Source organism: Monodelphis domestica, chromosome 1, assembly GCF_027887165.1.
Source record: "Monodelphis domestica isolate mMonDom1 chromosome 1, mMonDom1.pri, whole genome shotgun sequence".
In the NCBI taxonomy this organism is placed as follows: domain Eukaryota; kingdom Metazoa; phylum Chordata; class Mammalia; order Didelphimorphia; family Didelphidae; genus Monodelphis; species Monodelphis domestica.
The window spans coordinates 41,987,033-41,993,089 of NC_077227.1; the positions used below are offsets into that span (position 1 = coordinate 41,987,033).

At 44.0% G+C, this 6,057-nt stretch overlaps 1 long non-coding RNA gene across 1 annotated transcript; it reads right to left on the reverse strand.

Moving 5' to 3' along the window:
* Window positions 1-896: 896 nt before the first annotated feature.
* LOC130458785 (uncharacterized) lies at window positions 897-2,326 on the reverse strand. Its single transcript, XR_008918168.1, has 2 exons — window positions 2,196-2,326; window positions 897-1,342 (listed from the first exon to the last, which is right to left on the reverse strand). It is a non-coding gene; the product is annotated as an uncharacterized LOC130458785 (long non-coding RNA).
* Window positions 2,327-6,057: the final 3,731 nt, after the last annotated feature.

Below are 6,057 nucleotides of genomic sequence, written 5' to 3' on the forward strand. Positions count from 1 at the left end.
GCCTGATCTGCTCTGCCCTGAGCACCGGTGTGCTGCCAAGCTGCCCCGTGCCAATCCTGTCTGTCCCAAGGCAGATGGTGACCCTGGGGAAGAACAGTCTTTGCTCTTTGAATTAGAGCGGCCACCCCAAGGGGTGAAGGCGTTAAGGGGCCAATTCCCTATGAGGCTCCATCTCCTCATTCAGCTTGTGCCCCTTTCATCCGTGGAAAGAGCCTATTGGAAGTCAGAGTAAGAAAACCTGGCCTGAATTTCAGCTCTGTCTTTGGGGCTTGAGGCTAGTTACTCCCTGAACCTCGGTTTCCTCATCTGCCAAAAGAAATTAGACTAAAAGGATCTCTAAAGTCCTTTCCATGGCACAAGAATATTCATAGCAGCACTGTTGGTAATGGCAAAAAAAATTGGAGAATGAGGGGATGCCCTCTGATTGGGGAATGGCTGAACAAATTGTGGTCTATGTTGGTGATGGAATACTATTGTGCTTAAAGGAATAATGAACAGGAGGAATTCCATGGAGACGGGAACAACCTCCAGGAATTGATATAGAGTGAGAGGCACAGAACCAGGAGAACCTTATACACAGAGACAGATACACTGTGGCACAATCAGATGTAATGGACTTCTCAATTAGCAGGAATGCAATGATCCAGGACAATTATGAGGGACTTAGGAGAAAGAAAGAAATCCACATCCAGAGAAAGAACTGTGGGAGTAGAAACACAGAAGAAAAACAACTGGGTTGATGGGGATATGATTGGGGATGTAGACTCTAAACGATCACCCTAGTGCAAATATCAATATGGAAATAGATGTTAATCAATGACACATGTAAACCACAGTGGAATTGTGCATTGGCTACGGAGGAGGAGAGAAAGAACATGAATCTTGTAACCATGGAAAAATATTCTAAATCATCTAATTAAAAACAAAACAAAAACAAAGTCACTTCCAGTTGTAAATCCTAAAATCCTAAGATCCCTCCCTGCCCTCAACCACTTCTCTTCACCAGTGGCTCCCCAGAACTTCCCCTGTTATCAATGCATGACCATTTCTTCCTGAAGAGAGCCCTCCCTGGGCTGGGTCCCACACCCCCTGCAGGGGAGGAGAGATGGTCTTTGGATTCAGCCTAGGTTGTGGCCCCTGGAGAGGGAGCAGGTAGTGGAGAGAGGGCATGGGAGGGTCCAGGAGCTTTTCTGGTAGAGGCAAACTTGTTAGTCTAGACATCAATCTCCCAGATTATGACTGGCCTCTCCTCCCTTGGCTGAGACTCTTCTCCAGGTCAGGCTGTCCCTCAGTCACAGAGATTCTGTTTTCCTCTTCAGTGTTCTGCACAAGTTTAAGGTCCCTAGAAGAATGGAGCCACCGTCAGTGACTTGAAGAAATGTTAGTCATGTGTACATGTCGACTACTGCACCACCTCCCCCTATTCTAACTATCTTCTTTGTTCCTTCTCCCTGCCAGGGGGAGGTGAGGGATCTCCCACAGGCACTTATCTCTGTGCTAAGTGACATAGAGTTTCTAGGATGAGGTTTTTCTCTTAGGGCCTAAACTGCTTCCCTGTTTCTTGAGAAGATCCTGAAATGGGGAGCGGGCACCTTAAAGACAGAGGAGAGCCTGGGAAGGGACTCTCTGAGGTGAGGGAAAGATTGCTATTGTTGGACTTTTATTCTCACCAGGATCAGGATGGGAGGGAGGTGAATGTTGTTGTTTTTTAGTCCCATCAGACTCCTCTCCTGTTCTTCCTGAACCAATTTGGGGTTTTGGGGCAGAGAGATGGGAGTGGCTTGCTATTTCCTTCTCCAGCTCATTTTTACAGATGAGTGTCAACCTGGAATTTAGAAACCTCAAACTTATAGTCTAGTAAGATCGGATGAACCCCATGTTTTAGGACTAGCTTGTAAGTTGGAGACCCCAAAGTTTGTCCTTGTTCCCTGTGAGAATCCACCCTGAGGGGAATCTCAGGCTAGCAGTTTCAGACTGAATAATGGACCCCAAGGTAAAAAACAATCCACTTGAGGTGGAGGGTAAACCCAACCTAGTGAGTTTTCTTACCTCCAGAAACAAGGATTGAACTCAGGACCTTCAGCTTTCAAGACTGACATGCTCCAACATTTGGTCAACAGCAGAGGGGGTATGGTGTAGGATTTTGATACTGAATCAGAGGATTTGTGAGTTTGAATCTCTACTTTGCCACTTACTAGTTGTCTGTGGGCAAGCCTCTTCATTTTCTGAACCTCAGTTTCCTCAGATGAAGGAAATGGATTTGTTGATATCCATCTCTTCCAGTTTGAAATCTATGGATCTTATACTTTGTGGAGAGAAATCTCCAAGGTCTAGGGAGGGAATGGAAGTGAGAGGTATCATGACTGGTGGGACAAGCCCTGAATTAATGCCCCCCCCCCCAATCTGGGGTCTGCCATCAAAGATTTATGTGACCTTGGGGTAATTACTGAAGCCTACTAATTCCCCATTTTCCCTACAGGATAAATCATAAACTCCAAAGCATGAAGACATTTCATCATCTGTCTTACTCATCTCCTTTTTTCTAGAGGGAAAAAATGGAGCAGAGAAGCACCTTGAATGGAAAGTCTGACAGAGGACCTGGGTACAAATCCCAATTGAATCCCTTATTCATTATGTGACCCAGGGTAAATGTTCACTTCTCTGGGACAGTGGGGCTTAGACTCAGTGACTTTGAAGATCTCTTTCAGCTCTAAATTTATCATCTTTCTACTTATTAATGTACTCCATGTTACTGGCTTTCCTCAGGGACTTAAACATATTTATGTTGACAACCCTTCTGAAAGCCTAATGTCTTGATTCTTCAGCCTGTTTAATTCTGATGACCTCCTGCTCCACCTTTCTTCAGCCTCACACTGACATGATCACACTTTGTACTTCAAGATCCCACCCTCTCCCCATGTCTTCTCCAGTTGAATGAGAGCTTACGTAGACTCCTTGCCCTTACCATAGCCTTTGGTCACTTGTTCCTTTGATCTTCTCTCTGTTCACCCCCCTTCTGCTCCAGTTTCACTCACCTCCTCACCTGGCCTGGATCCTGTGATATACCATTTTTTTTAATTGAAAAATTTTATTTCATTTATTTAGAATATTTTTCCATGGTTACATGATTCATGATCTTTCCCTCTCCTAATCCCCCTCCCATATCTGACACGAAATTCCACTGGGTTTTACATGTGTCCTTGATCAAGACCTATTTCCATATTATTAATATTTGCATTCGGTTGACTGCTTAGAGTCGACATCCCCGGTTATATCTCCATCAACCCATGTGATCAGTTGTGTTTCTGCTCCCACAGTTCTTCCTCTGGATGTGGATAGCATCTTTCTCATAAGTCCCTCAGAATTGTTCTGGATCATTGCATTGCTGCTAGTAGAGAAGTCCATTACAATCGATTGTGCCACAATGTATCTGTCTCTGTGTACAATGTTCTCCTGGTTCTACTCCTCTCACCCTGCATCAATTCCTGGAGGTCATTCCAGTTCGCATGGAATTCCTCCAGTTCATTATTCCTTTTATGATGTGCCATTTTTCATGTTTGTTTGGCTACTACATGAAAATCCCTCACATACTCCACTATGACATTCCACTGTTTCCAATGGGAGAATTCTTATTCTTATTCCTTTATAATTGCTACCAACGGATGCCTCTGAATCAGCTCTGGGGATGCTGAGCATTGCTTGAGAAAATAAAGGAACTGGGGGCACCTAGGTGGCTCAGTGGATTGAGAGGCAGGCCTAGAGGGTCCTGGGTTCAAATCTCCATTGTCTAGCCCTTATTGCTCTTCTGCCTTGAAAATCTTTTACCCTAAAAAGAACTACATTTCCTGGGAGCCCACTGACTTCCTGTCATTATGTACTTCCTGTAGATAGGGGATAAATATTGAGTGGGCAGTCCTACCCCTCTCTTTGGCATGATGACATGGAGCTTGGTGTCGATGGCAAGCTAAGCGTGGAGATTTTAAATGGGCTGATCAGCCATGGGCACATGGTCTTTATTTTGTATCCTCTTTATTCCTTAATAATTAATAAATCTCCTAAAATATATTATTTTTATTATTTCACATTAATTTAAATTTTTACAGTAGTATGGGAGAAAAAACAGCTCTGTTGCAAGGGGTTGAAGAAAGGACTTCTCATAAGGAAATGAAAACGTTAAGCATAGCCAACTTTTTGGTGAAGTTTATACATAAAAAGGACTAGAGGGATGGATGGCCCATTAGCTGGCTGGCCTAGAAAAGTCAAGATGAGGATTGGGCAAACCCAAACATGTTTGTGGAAAGATGGGAAGAAGGTAAGGGAGAGACAGAGGATTTACAAGGGAATGAGATCAAGGTAAAAAGGTAGAAGAGCTGTTATTTCTCCCATACTACTGTAAAAATTAAAATTAATGTGAAATAATAAAATAATATATTTTAGGAGATTTATTAATTATTAAGAAATAAAGAGGATACAAAATAAAGACCATGTGCCCATGGCTGATCAGCCCACTTAAAATCCCCACGCTTAGCTTACCATCGCCACCAAGCTCCATGTCATCATGCAAAAGAGAGGGGTAGGACCGCCCACTCAATATTTATCCCCTTTCTACTGGAAGTACGTAATGACAGGAAGTCAGTGGGCTCCCAGGAAATGTAGTTCTTTTTCAGGGTAACAGATTTTCAATTATACACTACTGAAACATCTTTGTCCAAGGTCGCCCATCTCCTAGACACCAAATCCAGTGGCCTTTGCCCAGCTTTCATCCTCCCTGATCCATTCAGCAGCTTTCCACACTACTGACTGCTCCCTGCTTTGGCTACTCACTTCTCCTTTGTCTTCAGAAATACCAACTACACTCTTGATTCTCCTCCTACCTCTTTAACCATTTCTCTGTCTTCTTGAATGGCATCTCATTCTACTTTGGACTCCATTAAATGGTTATTTCCCATGAGTCTGTCCTTGGCTTTTTCTTTGTCGGTGTCTCATCCTCTCACAAGATTCCAAGTTCCTTTAAGGCAAGGACTCTTGAATTTTCCTTAGTGCTTAGCATATACTCTATTGTTAGAAAGTGTTGAATGAATGCCATTTTTTTGTTTGTTTTTAATTATACCTTTACCTTTTGGCTTAGAACCAATTCTGTATGACAAAAGAATGGTAAAGGGTAAGATATGGGAGTTAAGTGACTTGCCCAGGGCCACCCAGCTGGGAAGTGTCTGAGGCCAGGTTTGACCAAGGAGCTCCCATCTCTAGGCCTGGCTCTGAAGCCACTGAGCCACCCAGCTGTCCCATCATATTTTTGTGTGCCCGTGTGGTTTTCTTGGAGAATGGGGTTTGTAGTCTTAGACCATGGCTTCGGATTAAAAAGTGGTAGGCTCCTGGCTTTCTCCCAAAGATGTGCGTTTGTGTGTATGATAAATGCAGCCCTCTTTCCAGACTCTCTTTCCAGCCTCCCTCCACTTCATTTCCCCCTCTTCACTTCAGAGCACAATCAAGAATCCTCTGCCTGACTTTGTTGGCCATTTTTACTAAGAGATTTGTATAGTGATAACAAATGTTTTTCAATTGGTTCCCGAGTCATAACTCCAAGAAAATGTGTTGACAGGAGATCCCTGCCTTTTGGGGACTCTTCTTGCCCCACTCCCTTCTTTTGGAAGATGACTCTGAACTCTGGAGAGTACAGTAGTGGATTGCAGGTCCCCACCACCTGGCCATCAGCTGGGTTCTTGTCCTCGTAAGCCTGAGTCTGGAATGAGGCCATCACGCATTCGTGTCTTTCTTTCCTTTGTAGAGCATCCTGGGATGTCTCAAAGGCAGCTGCCTTCTCCCCTGGTTAAAGACTCCTAGAGCAGTTTCAGCAGCAAGAGCAAGAGAGGCTGAACTGCCAGAAGGGAGAGTTACCTGAAGAGATGAACACCTGGAAAGAAGGAACCCACTTGGCACTGCCCCAGCCTGTGTTCAGTGAAGAGAAATGAAAACAGGCTAATGAGCAGCCTTCACAAGAGCTTGATGTTACCGTTCCAGCTAGGCTGGAATATTAGCTTCCTGGCAGATTCTAAT